At 38.7% G+C, this 15896-nt stretch overlaps 1 long non-coding RNA gene across 2 annotated transcripts in view; it reads right to left on the reverse strand.

The window, feature by feature from the left end:
- Positions 1–1034: 1034 nt before the first annotated feature.
- Positions 1035–15896, reverse strand: part of LOC104147379 (uncharacterized) — a 32193-nt gene continuing 17331 nt past the window's right edge. For both annotated transcript variants that reach the window (XR_694891.1, XR_694892.1), the window contains 2 exons: positions 5591–5722; positions 1035–1089 (listed from right to left, as the gene is read on the reverse strand). This is a non-coding gene — a long non-coding RNA (uncharacterized lncRNA). The remainder of the gene's footprint in view (positions 1090–5590; positions 5723–15896) is intronic.

The following is a 15896-nucleotide window of genomic DNA, read 5'->3' on the forward strand; positions in this document are numbered from 1 at the left end:
TCACCTAGACTTTTCTCAGTTTAACAAGCTGAGAATTCTAGCTTATATTCTAAAAATATCTGATTATTTTCATTAAAAGCCCTTTGGTTTCCATGGGGCAGCTCCTTACAGGAGAAAGTTTAGGCACAAACACCTCAGAGACTTGATCCACAGTGACAAAAAGATGGAGAAGGGTTGAATGTAAGTGGAAGTGTCAGTATAAGGGAGTCTATCTTGTAAAAACCAGGCCATGACTGCAGGAAGAAGAGTCTGGGCAGCCCAAGTGGATGCTGACCTGGAGTCAGAAGGTTAGAGTCCAACACCATGGTGACTACCTGTCTCAGGGGAGCTGAGCCAGGTCTTACAACCATTTTTTATACATATTTATCAGCCATAGTGTGGTCTGATTGAGCATGGTGGGTGGCTGGTGGGATCCTCCACAGAGAAGTTCACTCCATCCCTGTTTTCCTTTTCTTTTCTGGTAAGCAAAGTGGTCTTTCTATAAACATAGTAATTTAGAAGGCACCAAGAGTTTAATAGTTTCTCACATTTGGGATTATTGAACCACCCTCCCTTTTTTCTCATCTACCACGTCCTGTGTGGGGAAAACTTCCTTCTTGCTCAGATTAGGGTAACTTGCACCTTCTTCCCCTGCTATCCCAAAAGATAGGGATTTGACCAGAGCATCCCCAAGGCTGAATAAAATACTTTTGTTGGCAAGACCTTTGGATTCTGGGCAGAAAAAGATTTTGTAGCACCCTCACTAACCCTCATTTGTGGAGACTCTGGGATATAGCACTCTTAATGATGACCGGAGAAAGCACTTTGCCAGGGGAAAGATTAAGCCTAGCCACATTGTTGTCATTAGGGAAGACAACAGTGAAGCCATGGCATGTGAATGTCCTTGGAAACCCTGGCCTAGATGTACTAAACAAAAAGAAAGTATATTATTAAATTTGTCAGTGGTCAAAGGGTCCAACTGTCCTGCAGAAGTGGCCTTAGGCTGTTAATTGTGAGATGTATTTGTATACTTACTACTATTGTGAGGATCCTTGGTAACCGTTTCTTAATTTCTTGTCTCCTAGAGAGCCTGCATTTTTTCTTCCTGCTCTGAGGAGGAAGGTTATTAAGGTTATTAAGACTTTAGGACTATGTTTCAATCTTTCTTGGATCATTCTTTTCCATAAAAAGAAAAAAAGTCATTCATCAGTTTTTGGGTAGGGAAAGGCATAGTGATGATTCAGTGAAACCACAGTGTAAATCCATGGGACTTTTCCAAGCAATTATTGTGCATGACACACTGCCCCACAGCTTTCAGGTCTTTTATCTTTTCTTTTTCTTTCTGAAAAGAACTTCTGCTTTCTATATTGAACAAGGAACCTTTACGAATGAAAAAGAAAAAGAAGTTGTTCCGAAAGCTGCTTGTGCTTTCCTGGTGTAGTTTCGTGCTACACTATAAAGATACAAACTATGTCACGTGGAACTCATTGCCAAAATTGGGTAAGCTGGGTAGATAAAGAATTACTATTGGTGGATTTTTGTGCAAGTCCTATGTTCCTAAGAGGATCCAAGACAAAATGTCTGTGTGAGGAAATTCCTGTATGGGGAAAATCTCCTCTCCAGTAGTCACCAAAAGTTAGCATAAGTTAGCATAAGTATGCAAATATAGTCCTTCTACCCTATGCTTTGTAAATGGGGATAAACACATTCTCTATAACACCTCTAAAATCAGTGACAGTAGCAACAACTAAAGATGTTAGGGTAGATGGTTCTGAACTCTCAAAGGAGAGCTGGAAAAAATAATTCAACCTCTTGCTTTGCCGTGGTCTCTCTGTGAACCCTGCTGAGCTTGACAAACATGCAGAATTCTGCGTGCATGCTGTCATACAGTGTGGTGGTCAGGTCTCCCTGAGAATCAGACCTGTAAAATGGTGAGCAGCTCCATATGGAAAGGTTAAAAGTTTCTTTTAAAACATTTCTGTCAAAATCTTGTTAGGGGAACTTAGAAGGTGTTAAATGTTTCCTTTACACCCTTAGCCATTCTTTGTGAAATGACTCTGAAAATTGATTTTCTGAATAGAATTACAAACCCTCCTCACCTCAAAAGCACCATTCAAGCCTCCCGTGCAGGACTAAGCTTGTTAATAATATGTTTCTCAAAAATTAGAAGAATCATTGAGTTGAAAATAACACAAAATTTTTAAAAATCTACACCAATTCAGCACAGCTTTCCGGGAAAAGACTTTCTAGCCTGATTTAACTTCTGCAAGTGCAATGACAATTGACCTTGCAGGCATTTCTGGAATGCTGAGCTTCACCATAAACATTTAACTTCTCATTAAGAATAGTCATTTCAATCCTCTGAGTGACATGAATGTTTTTCTCTTGAGAAAAGGCCACGTAAAAAGTCGAATGATATGCCCTAATCATGCCATCCAATTTTCCTCTAGATAATATAGCCAACAATTCCTTCCTTTTAGATCTTCCTTAATGACTTACTCACATATTAAATATATGTGTTATCCTCCTAGCCCCTATACCAGTAGGGTCAGATGATCATCTGGTGTAAATTAACACCATGATTTCTTTACATGGTAGCTGATGAGGTAATATATGCATTTAAAGGCCAGAGAAAGCTTCTCTGAGCAATTTCTCTGACCTTCTGAGTAATACAGACCATAACATTTTCAGCAGGCTCTTACAATCCAATAAAAAAATTAATCTCTTCCTTATATGGCAAGGAGGTGGCTCAGTTTCTAACCAACTCAATTAAAGAAGACTCAACAGGATTCTACTTGCTTGAGAGGTGATGTTAATACAGTGACTAACTGCACAGCACAAGGCATTAACTTCTATGAAAAATAATTATTTTCTATACTTTGACAAGTGTGCAAGTCCTTGTTAAGGTCGCTGCTTATATATCCAGAAATATGCCCATGCCCAAACTACTTTTTTGGGGCTGCTATCTAAACTGTTATCATCGTCCAAACTAAATATGACATTTTAATGCTGTGTTACTCTATGCTGTAAACAAATCACATTTCAGTAACACAGCAATATGTTAGAGAGACATCAAAATTGAATATTAATAAATACTTATCTTTACAGAGACATTTTCCTTAGGTATGTACAACTCAGATGTATTTATTCAAGATGTAAAAAATTAAAATATGAAAAGAACTTCTTGTGACATGCTTTTCTTCCAGTGAGCTCTGACTTACAGAGAAGCCCATGAACTTATGCTACTCTAATAGGAAAGTCAAATTTATTGCTGTGATCTTCTTTTCTAAAATATTGCCTCTCTTTCTGACGTGAATGTGGCTGAGGAAACTGCAAGATGGATTCTGGATATATGAGTACTGCTTAGCCAGTATGTGAGTACATACCCAGTATCTGGGTATATGAGTACTGGCTGCTTAGTCTTGAAATGATGCATATGGCAAAGCAGTGTCATCGTTCAAGATCCTCTGATGACTCGAGATTTATTTTTATAAACAGAATCCAAAGCAAGCAAACTAATTTTCTTTTCCATATTTCCTTTCCTCTTTCCCAGCACTGCTTCTGTACATGCTGCAGGTTTGTTATAGGTCCAAGCCAGTACATCTTCCCAGGAAGAAAATCTTACCTGTACGCAGAGGGAAAAAATAGTTGTGACAGGTATGCCTACTGTAGCAGTCACACCTGCATGATTACTGTTGATTTGCACCAGTATGAGCATTAGCCCCATCATTTTTGGTCTACTATAGGCAAAGGCAAAATGATGGTTTAGCAACCCGTGAAAGTATTCAGTTTTGAAGAGGGATTTGCAAGGTGCAGGAAATCATATGAAATATTAATTAGACCCTCTCAAAGGTATCTTGATGAGTAGTGTTTAATGCTTTGCAAAATTACAGCTTTTGAATATACTTCTGGAGGAAATTTAAATTGTACATAAAAAATAATGCTTAAGCATCTCAGTAAACTTCATTCTCAAGTAATATGCTACTATTGGAGATGAGTCATTGTGAAAATAATGTAGGCTTGGGCATGTATCTTCAAGCTGGTACAATTTCTATGAGGGAGGAAGCTAGAGACATTTATTCAGGCTTCTAGTTTAGTTCTGAGCACCAGTGAGTTACACCAGAAAGCAAAACTCAGTCTGGATGGAGAATACTGGTAGCTGTCTGAGATAAAAATAGAGAGGAGTTCTAAGCATTTTGAAAAGATGCTGTTGGGATACAGGTGTACATTTGTCCTTTCCTTCTTTTTTTGTCTTTTAATTCAGAAGCATCCATTCATTTTCTTTTTATCAGTCAAACGTGTACTTTTCTTGCAGTAATCTCTTTCAGGGATATACCAAGAAAAATTATAATCTAAGACGTCCTGGCCAAATTGTCATCTTCTTAGCTCTCTGTTCCTCACCGAAAGATTGGGTTTTTTGACTATAACTCCTCTGGCCCCAGAGGCACCGAATTGTCTCACTGCAGAGAACTAAGAACACTGGGCTTCTAAGGATTAAATATATTCAGTTTCAGAGAAGAACTGGGAAATCTTAAGGTCAAGGTAAGGCTTACAGAGGAGTCAGGAAGTGAGTGAGTTGCCAAATCACTTGTATTTGCTGCAGAGTGGCATACAAAGTACAGCTTTTTCATAGTGATGAGGACTGGTTTTGCAAAAAAATCCCTGCATACCACCTCAGAGGTGCAACTGTCGAAGTATTAAATGTATTATCTCATTTGTAAATTAGCAAATTTGTCTTTGGCAGATACCTTAGCCAAATCCTTGAGAAAGATATATATCATATATTTTCCAGAAGTTCACAGAACAAGTACAGTCAGTGGGCATAATTTGAAGGAGGCGCTTTTAGAAATGGCATAATACTCTCTTCTAGCTATATATAGGAAAGTATAAGCCCTGCTAAAACAACTAATCCACCCTTTCATTTCACTTAGAAATTATTTACTAGTCTGGTTAACCTGTCTATGGAAGTACTTAAGTACCCAAAAAGGACTACATAAGTTCTTAAGCTTGAATAGCATGCTGTTACAATTTATGTCTATCCCAAGCTTTGAAGGCACGCTCTGACTATTTCAGCCATGGGGTGATCAAATCAGTGCTAGGAAGCAATACATATAACTTACAATATACATGCAAGTGGTTATAATCCTGTAACGTCTTTCTAAAGCTTTCAGTTTGTTTTAAAATTTTAAGGCCTGGGTCTCTAAAGCTCTTTAAGCATGCCACTTCCTTATTGCAGGGTAGAAAAGCACTAATTCAGTTTTAACTAAAAGGAAAATAAAATTAATTACTGAGATTTCATCATATGGCAGGGTTTCTGTCCTATTGTTTCCCTAAAATTCAGAGTCCAAGTAATGCCTTACAATAGAAAGTAGCCATAACATGGCAAGAACAGGAATTTATACTGAGAACCCCTTTTTTTTTTTTATTTTAGTAAGTGAGGCACTTCCTAAATTGAAGTACATCGTTGATTGAATATCAACTGAAACCTCATTTATACACATATTTTTTTCATTTATTGCTCTTGCAAATTATTTGATTAACCCATTCTTCCAAGCTTAATCATTACTACAGGGGCAGAAATCCAAGAGTGAAATGCACCATGAATTCTTACCTACTGCTGTTGATGAGAGCTTCATCACCAACGGTTATACATTCAGAGGACGATACACGTTCCATCTCGCTGCTGGCATTGTGTTGTTCCATGCAGGTATAGAAAATGGCTAATCAGGAACTCATGGTCCACCTTACCTCAGAGAGAGAAGTAGTGGCAACAGTTTACAAAGCGCACAGCAGGTATGAAGTAAGGGCACACAAAAAACTCAAATTACTCTAACCCAAAGGGTGTTTGTAAGGCATTTTTCTTGGACATACTACTTTATTGATTGCTGTTACAAATAAAGGAATCATTAAAAATGTAATGCTTTAGCACAACAAAGAAAAGAAAACTTTAAAGTTGCAGTAATGCATAACAGAGATTTTAGAATGTATTCCAAGCCCAGTTCAATTATCTCCAGTAGAACTATCTGATTTACATTGCTGAAGATGTGGTCCTAAACTTCCAGAGTAAACAGCATCTGCTTTTCTTCAGGGAAAAAAATCTCCTAGTGTAATCTTTGATACTAGCAAACATGTATGGAACAAGGTTTGAAAACAAAAATAACCTACGTAATATTTGGTGCTTTGTTCTTTTTGTTCAAGAATTCCATTCAAATTTTGGTAAAATACATGAATATTTACTTTAAAAATGGCGCGACCTGTTCTTGAAAGACACCCACAAAACAGCAGGTTAATTTGGGGTATTCTGAATTATTTCTTTAAAGCACACTGCTATGGTTCAGTTTACATTAGTATGTGAATAATCTGTGATTCTCTGTGAGGATGTTTTCCATGGAAGACAAAATGTTTTGTTAGAACAACTGATACCACTGGAAAAAAGCCAAGCTTTCCAACACATGTCCACTAAGCTTCTATGTATGCATTAGTCTGGTAGAAACAATGAACATTCAATTCTAACTGTTCTGTTCTGAAAGAACATTCATTTAATTGTGGAATGCTGTCTCCAGCTGATATTGATATGTAAATTACTTAAAAGAGTTATGAAGCATGAACCTGTCATTTTCTGAGGCAACCTAATTGAGATTTCTCAGACCCCAAAATAAGATTATTGAGATTATAACTCATTTGCATTATATCATCTAGCAAACCCCAGCAATTCTGGTGTTTTAAATTGGAAGGGATTGGGACATGGTTCTTCACATAACCACTTCCATTCCTATTCTGCAATCACAAGCTCTATTCGTGGATAGAGCTATTCGTGCCCAGTGCTGAGTGGGAACCAAATGAGATTTGTCCTACAGCGCTCAGGCACGGTTCCAAGAGTAATGCAGATTGATGACTTTGGAGTGTGCACACCCCAGTCTGACAAATTACTTCATGTGACTGGTCTTTCTGTGCAGTTTAAATTGGTGCTGTACGTCTGTACAGACTAATATGAAAACATACACAATGAAATTTGAAAATACTCCATTGCGAAACATTAATAATTTTGTAAGCAGCTTTTACTCCAAATAAATTAGATTTTCAGCTGAAATTTTGCTACTTTCCATGTTCAGATCTCAGCTGCTGTTTTTCCGATAATCGTATTTCACTTGTCTTTACAAAATTTTTCAGTGCTAAAAGTTACAAACTAATTATAAGACTTTTCATACTCTGAAATAATTACTATATAAAATCTGTCTCTTTTGTTGTGGTAATTTTTTTTTCCATTACAACTTCTCCTATAGTTTTTGTGGTAAACATTGTATTTTTAAAAGACTCTTTAATGCCTTATTTTTCACCTACTGTTATTTGAGTATATTGTGGTAAACATTGTATTTTTAAAAGACTCTTTAATGTCTTATTTTTCACCTACTGTTATTTGAGTACGTAATTTCAGCCCCTTTAAGTGCAAAAATGTAGTTTAGATCTTCATCTTTAAAGATAAGTGTTTTGCAAGTTAGGTGACATCAGTGCTAGAACACATATTCACTGCACGTTCAGAAGAATTTCATACTGTAATCTGTAAAGGACCCAGTAATTGATTACTGTAATGTAAGCTCAGTCTACAAAAACAACAAGGGTAAAGATCAAGCTTCGAACAGGTCTGTGTTGCACAATACATTAAAATATTTATTATATGAATCACTAGTGTCCATAGCTATTAATTTTAGATATGTATATGTATATATAACTGCTGTTCCAGAGATATAATAACAAAATCAACCACAATATAATTGTGTAAAAGCATAAATGTTAGCATCGTTAAATACATCATATATATTAAGGAATTACGTTAATAAAACAGTAAGTTTCATTGATTATATCAGTACTCGGTATTTTATTCCACTTCCAACAGAGCAGATGCTGCAGAACAGATGACTCACCTAATCAGAGTAGCTGGAGAAACCCAAGTGCGGTATCCTGCTCCCCTTTCTAGTACAGAACTCTTTGTGAGTGAATAAGCAGCTCAGTAACAAAGGGATAAACTGAATTCCTGTTAATCTGTTCCACTCATTTGTTCTTTTTATTGCCCCCACCATGTCATTATTAATAGTCTGGGGTGTTTGCTTCCAGATCCTAGCTAGTAAGCTCATTTTGGTAGAGATGGTAAGAGTAAGGACTCTGCTGACCTCTAGATTCGAGGATTTGTCTCACATTGCAGCTTGCCTGTTTCCCACTAAGCTGCTATCCTGAACAAGAAAGAATGGCCGTAATCCCCTGCAGATGATGGTTTGGTTCTATACTGGAAAAAGATGATTATTATGCTGCCGGATGTGTTGTTCTTGATCTGTATTGATTTGCTTTTTTGGTATAAGTGTGTATAAAACAGCCTTGTGCTGCCAATCTGCTCTAAGGAGGAGTACGAGTTAGATAATCTTAAGGCTGGAGCTGGTGTGGTGTTGACTTGGCTGGTGGTACAAGCATTTGATGGGTAACATCAAGCCAATGAGATCATTGCGGTCAAATCAGCATGCAGTACTTAGGCTAGTTTCAATTATAGAGTATTTCAGACTGAGAATACCAGATCTCACATAAAGCCTGCAAGGACAAACTTACCTTTTCCCTCTCCCCAAAAGCACATTTTTGCAAGATGTCTGAACTCACAATATATATTTGTTCAGGTTCAACATTTCAAGTCCTGTGCCACAGCATTTTTGCTCCAATATTAGGTATCTAATCCCAGATTTATTAACTGATACAACAATGGCCCTAGAGAAGAACTGAAAGGGCAGCAACCTAAGGTGCAACTCCTGTTTCTTTGGGGCTAGAAAGGAACTGTCTGCACAAATGCAAACGCAAGCACCCTGTGAAGAAATTGCAGCTGTGTTCAGGAGAATATCCCTTTTTTACGTAAGTGTGACAAATTGCAGAAAAAATGCAAAATACAGCAGACAGTCCAATGGTAGAATGGCATGAAGTGGCAGTTTTATTCTGCCCCTGGAAGCAGAGCAACTGTGTGAATGGGCATTTCTATTAACTGATTTTTAATTCTAGGTTAAACTGAGATGCTTAGCAGCATGTATCTTGTTCTTCCTTTCCCAGATGAAAAAGTTTTTATGATTGGGAATATAGCATCACCCACTTAACTACTAGAAAATAGACTGAAGTACTGGTCATCCAAAAAACCTCAGGTATATTAGACAACAGCAGAATGAATGGTGGCTACCTACACAGAAGAACTTTTTTCTTGTGATTTTGGAAAATATGTTAGTAGCCTAAGAAAAATCGTGAAAAAAGAAAGCCGTGAGAAAACTCAATATGATAAATGCTAACCAGAGCAAGTGATATTTAATAGAGAGGCTTAAAGGTCAGAGGCGGGTACAAGAATTAGCCGTATGGGAGCCAATACAATGAGTGATAGGATTTTTTCACCGTTTTAATCACTCTTTAATTTATCAAGTATTTGAGGTAATGATCAGGGCTAGATTGTGAGTGATTGCCTGGTAACTGCAAGGCATTTGCAAACTGTCCAGGGACAACTATCTGACAGAGATGAAGGTCTTCCTTTTGCACAGCTGGATTGACTAATAATATTTTGAGGCTGCCTGGGCGTAGATTATCTGAGGTCAAGTGTAGCTAACATTATCTCTCCTATTTATACCATTTGCAATTTGATTACCTCCTTCCCTTTTTTTCTGTAGTATATCTACCATTATCCTCTAAAATGAATGTTGTTAGGTAAGGAGGTTGAACCCAGTCACCCATTATAGCAAGGCTGCCACAGCTCCAAGTCCGTTGCCACCGAGTCCAGTCAGTAGCAATGCTGAGCATGCAGTTGCCTGGGAACAATACCAACAACAATAATAATAAAGAGGAACTCCCTGGTCCCTCCAGTAGCCAGTTCCTTTGTGGGGTCTCGGCCTTAGAGACACACACACACCCCAGGCTCCCAGGTCACTTCACCTATTCACTGGCTGATCCAGCCTGATGTTCACTAGCGATTGCACACTGACTTGCCTACCTGCGCTCGCTCCCATTGCTGCCACCACAGACACACAGGCACTCTGAGCCCTCATCTGACTCCAGTTGCTGGCACGCAGACCTCCACATACATGTGCACACAGAACAGAGAGTCCCTCCCCTAGGAAGATAGTTGGAAAGGAATTTTGGTAAGATACAGGGTAAACTGTGATGATTAAGCGCAGGGCACAACCAACAAGTGTACTCATCGGGTGCTGGTTCACGCTCAGCCAGCCCCTTATACCCCTAGTTTTCCATGTTTGTTACTCCCTGAATCACCTAAATACCTCCTTTTCTCTGCCTTTATAGTGTCTGTCCTAAACACCCCATGATAAGCCTTATGGAATCCTTAAACGCTCCCCCACTGCATCCCTCCGTGGTTCCCACCCCCCAGGCAGTGACCGCCTTGGTCCCACAGGTGCTCCTGCCATGGGAGGAGAATCCATCTTGCTGGGTTTCATACCTGGACCCATGGGGCTGGTGCCCTGCTGGGGCAGCCCTGGAAGAGCCAGACAGGGTGTCCATTCTCTAAGTAGGTCATTTGGGTTCCCCCACCTGCTGTTTTGCCTCCACTCTCCTCTGTGCTTGTGGAGATGAGCTTTAATCCAAAATCTAACATATACCCAACTGTAGTTCTGGATCCATGAATATCTCTCTCCTAGTGACTTTCTGCTCTAACATGTTGAAGTAGGAAAACCTGTTAGCCACAAAACAAACTCAGTTTCTGGATTTGCCCTTTGGGGTTTGTAGAATATCTTTACCAGGAAGCTTGAACAGAGACTGATGTCTCAAGTTTCTGCTTTTTAGAAACTTGACAATGAGGATAATGAACTATAAAACAATGCAATGGTGGAGTGTAAGTATTATTTACAAGGAGAATCTGTGCTTGGACAGGTTAATACAGTTTCTGAGGATGAAACGATGAGTAGTGTTGTGCAGAGGATATAGAAGTCAGCAAAAGTGCCTTTGGGTGGGTAGTAGAAGCGTGGTGTTGATGCATCCCAGAAAAAAAAGTGTGCTTCAACAGGCTGCACTGCTTGAACTTTGGCCTTGTTAACTAGGAAGAAACAGCCTTTCCCTCTAGACACAAGAGAAAGATTGTGGGGGGCAGTCAGAAGCTCCACTGACAATAAGATGAAAATGGGAAGATCACCAGTTGAATTTAAGTGAAAATCATGAAACATAAACTGTGTCCCTAAGCCAGCTGTCGTGACTGATATTGCCCTATAACTTTGAAATATTTTATAGTGGTAAACGAGATAAAGAGAGTTTACAACGCTAAACTGATAAACAGAGTCCTATTTCTTTTAAGATTACTGAAAGATAGTCCCAGGACCTCAAATACCAGGAATGTCATTGTTTTGGGGGTTTTGGGAGGTGTGCAGTTAAAAACTTTTTTTTGCACTCCTCCAGAAGATGAACAGTGAAGCTGCCCAGCAGTGAGAAAAGTGGTATATACTCAGCCGGGCTGCCCAAGTCTGGACAGAGAGAGTATTAAACCCTAGGCTTTCACTGATGTAATGAAACTGAGTGTCTCAAACATTAAATGAAGTAGAGAGTCCTCAGGAAATTTCTAAGAAAGAAAGAAATCAGAGTATGTCCTTTACCAACAGTTCAAAGAGAGGATTATTTCTTCCCTGAGTTAACTTTTAAAAGCATCTAGAAAGAGCATCAGAATAGTGAAGTCTATTTTTGCACTCTTGAGCTGACTTAGCTGAAGCGTTACCTATGCTACACTTCATTGACTGCTTCAGCAGTGCTACTCATTATGGGTATGATATTTCTTTCGCTTCCCCAACAAGCCTCTTATCCTAAGAAAAACTCTAGTATATATACTTTCCTACCCACAAAAGTGTCTTTTTTTTCCTTCTTCTCTTCTCTTCTGAATGTTAGTGCCCCAATGCAGGTAACTTTAACTCATGGGGACTCGAGAGTGTTCTCTTCAAAGCAAACAGATGGATGTTGTAAGGCTTAGCTGATCACTGAATCCTTTGAGACGTTCACATACAGAAGTATAAAGGGAACTTCCTGTTCACACTTTCGTGACTGACCATTGATTAAAATCCAAAACAACCAAGGGAAGAAAAAAAAGATCTGTTTTTTTCCTCTGCAGATTATTCTCACATAGAGTAAAGACTGAGGGAGGCTGATAGGTGTGGGGGGGCGGGGGGAAAGTGCTGGCAAAAATTTAAAGGTTATACTGTGATTTTCACCACATGCAGAAGTAGTGCAGATTGTGGGCTGCCTCTGGATTGTTAACAGCTGGTTTGTTGCAGCTCTGCTACGTAGTCCTTGTTTCATCCCTCACCGTGTCTAAACAAAAATAATGACAGCTACATGAGCAGTATTTCTGAAGAGTGAAACACAAGCTTGCAAGCTAATGTTCAGCAGTTCTGGCCTTGACTGATCTCTCCCACTATTTTTTTCAGTCTTGAGCACTATGATAAACAGTAAAGTCAAAATTTACCAGGCAAGTCATCAGTGCTTCTCAAGGAAGTTCAGACTCTGTTCTAGCTAACAGTGAGGGCTGATCTGCCCTACTCATATCCAAAACTCTAGTCACTGATCATTTACTATAGCATGGATCTGATCCAGTGGCTTTTCAAGCAGTTGACAAATTAAATTTATATCATTAATATTTCGTGCAACAAATGTCTAGTCATCTATCTTGTTTGGCTATCTTACCTTTTTTTTTTCCTTTTACAAATGGAATTTGCTCATTTACACAAAAAGGCTGTTATAAATCACTGTTTGTCCGCTCTGAATAAAATTGCAAAAGGGTCAGCCAGTCTCGCATGGTAAAACTTAACTTTGACTTGAACTGAATGAGATGCAAAAGAAGAAGCTGCTTTTTCAAAAGAACTCATGAAAATATTAATTAAAATGTACTGACTGAGAAACAGATCGATTTAATAAATATTGGTTTCCCATAGCATTCATCCTTAACCTGTAGTTTTTGTTGAGGAAATAGCTAACTGCAAATGCAATTTTTCCATAAAGAGGAGAACATTACAAATAGTGTACTGTTCAGCGTCATCAGTGGTCAAAATTTTTCAAGTGTAGTCTCTATTTTGAATTTGTGTAAACATTAAAATGGAAAGGGAGACCCATATGATTATGCAGAAGACTGGAACAGAACAGCTCCCTCCTACGCACTTGAACTTGATGACTAAGGTTAGGTCAGCCTTTTTATGTCTCTGCACGTCTTTCTTTTACCTAAAAACGAGATAGAAATTTTTCCTCACCTTGCGTACAGCATGTACATTGTAGGAGGAAATAGTAAGCTCCCAAATGCTCTTGGGCTGCATTTAGATTTATGATTTTGGTGGATTTGATATATTGTGTGAGATTACCCTTGTCCCTTGTCTTTGCCTAATTTAAGCAAATGCTGGATTTCTGAATATGTACAGCTTAATGTTGGCCTTAATGTACCCAAGACTATATCAGTGATGGCTCTGTCATCAAGATAAGGGATCATTCCACTGTTAAGCATTCATATTGTTTAATCTCTTGTAATCTAGATCACAGTCAGTGGTGAATATGCTTTTAACAAGTAATGAAAGGAGATAAGGTAATTCCGGTAGATGGAGTGCAATATTCAAGGCGTTCTACCAAATCGCACCTGGTATACTGCATCAAATTCAGATTACTTGCATTCAGAAAAGACCTATTCAAATCAGAAGAGTTGCAGAAGATAATGATTAAGATAATCAGAGATCTGAAGGTGAAAATAGGTGGAGTTAAGAAAACCATTACATAACAAAAAGCGTAAAGGTATAGCCTTGGGTCCCTCAAAATTTCGTTTTTGGCCATTTTACTCCTGGTAATCTCTGATCCTTCAACTGCCATTTTCCATAATTCAGCCAACTTTCCTATAGAAACAAAGCCAATTATTCTGTCAGTTCCTTGCAAATTTACGAACCACTATCATGTGGATCGTAATTAGCTAAGGGGTGAAAGCGTCTCAGAGAGAGAGTCCCCACAGATATTGAGAAAATGGGTAGCTATGTGGAGAAAGAAAATAAAAGTGCCTTGTCTACAACACAAGCTGCAGTTTCTGCTTACTACAGTGATCTTCTGGCACGCACATAGCTCCAAACTAGCACTGAGGCATTCTTCGCCTTCACAGCTGGCAGTTTAAGGGACATGAGATGAAACAGAGCTCGGGATATTATTAAGCAGTGGAAAGGAGCAGATCAGGAGTGGGACTAGAAAGTACTGGAAGATCTGCCTAGATCTCAGGGAATACAGGATGGGGATCTAGGGAAATGGAAGATGCGTAGTGATAGTAAATGCAAATTCATGGGAAAAGAGGACTCATTTCTTCTTCCGCCCTAAAGACATCTTCTCCCTTTGTTGAAGGTTTGAGGAAGAAGATTATATCACTACTAGTCTTTCAGATTTATAGTTTCCAAATATTTGGTGGAGAAATTACCCTTCAATTACAATTTTCCCTTGAGATTTCATTTTTTCTCCAGCTTCACACAATTCTGCCAGCAAATCCTCCCCTGTGTCTGTTATTCTCTATCCAAAACGTTTATTTAAAGACTCTCAAAAGGAATGTAGTGAAATTCTGAACTGAATTTCAGATTCTATTACTACATTACTGCTTCTCTGCATGTACTCAGAGCAAACACAGCTGGCTTGCATTATGAGATTAAAATGCTATTTAATCCTTTAGCCAAGCAAGCTTTATTTTAAGTCCATGACAGAGAAAGGAAATGTTTGCCAGTGAGTTCAAAATGGACCGTTAGTTAAAAATGCATATCCGTCTGCAACAAATGCTGTGGAATGGAAAGCATCAAATATATGAAGACCCACAGGAAACCTACAAGATTTTTCAAATTTTCCAGGATGCTTCAGGGACAAGGAAAAGCTAGCTTCAGCCTGCAGCAAGGAAATAATTCTTCCCCAGAGATAAAAAGTTCATAGAGGTCTCAGGAGACAAAACAAAATCTGCTACCAAGTGCTCATAAGAAGGCCCTGTTTCCAGCCCTTTTAGGGCTACCCAAATGAAAGGTTGAGCAGAGAGGTGCATTATTTAGTGTGTATTACATTAGCTTTGCCACAACAGATCAAGCCTTAAGGTTTTAGGATTTTTTAACTTTTTTTTTAACCTACGCTCTAATGCTTAATAACTATTTGGGAAGTGAGTTCCACAGCCACAGTAAATGAAAATGTCATAGTAAATGAAACATAACTCTTTTCAGATCATTTTGCAATTTGCCACAGCCAAGTGTTCCCTTTCCTTGTGTGAGAAGGAAGGGGGAGCATCAGCTCTTAACTAAACCATCTTTCCCTATTCATTATTTGCTATACTTTGTTCTCCTCCTGTACCCTCCTTTCACTCTTTTCCTAGAGCAAAAACTCTCCTCATTTCTCCTCCTATGAGGTAGGTTCCATGCTTTAGGAATTGGTACTAAGATCCTAATGCCAACAGGGGAAGGTGTTACGGCTGCAAGTGGCCCTCGTAGGATGAGCTGACATGAGCCTACTTCTCGCAGCTCTGTTTAGGTAATGAGATAGCACTGGAGTTTTGAGGCTGCTAGATTTGTCCAAATCAAACAAAGAAACAATATGGGAATAAGAAACAGATGAACGTTTGTGAGAGAGAAGAGTCCATATTAGGCCCCAGTCATAACCTTGATGGAGTTTGCTAGTTTGGTCCTGTGGCTATGTAGGATCAGTGTACAGGTATTAAAATAGTCACACAATGAGCAGCAACCACCTTTCAGGACTGACGTAAGATTGCCTTCAAAGAACACAGCTCCTGCAGCTTAGCTCATATTTCCTTAAGGCTTACTTTTGGTAACACTGCTCCCATAGATAAATTTGCAAAATAAAGCTGGGACACAAGACTGCATTTTCCTCTGTGATGCATATTTTTTCACCCACAAATCTTGGTAATTTAATTTAAA

Source organism: Struthio camelus, chromosome Z (assembly GCF_040807025.1).
Source record: "Struthio camelus isolate bStrCam1 chromosome Z, bStrCam1.hap1, whole genome shotgun sequence".
NCBI lineage: Eukaryota > Metazoa > Chordata > Aves > Struthioniformes > Struthionidae > Struthio > Struthio camelus.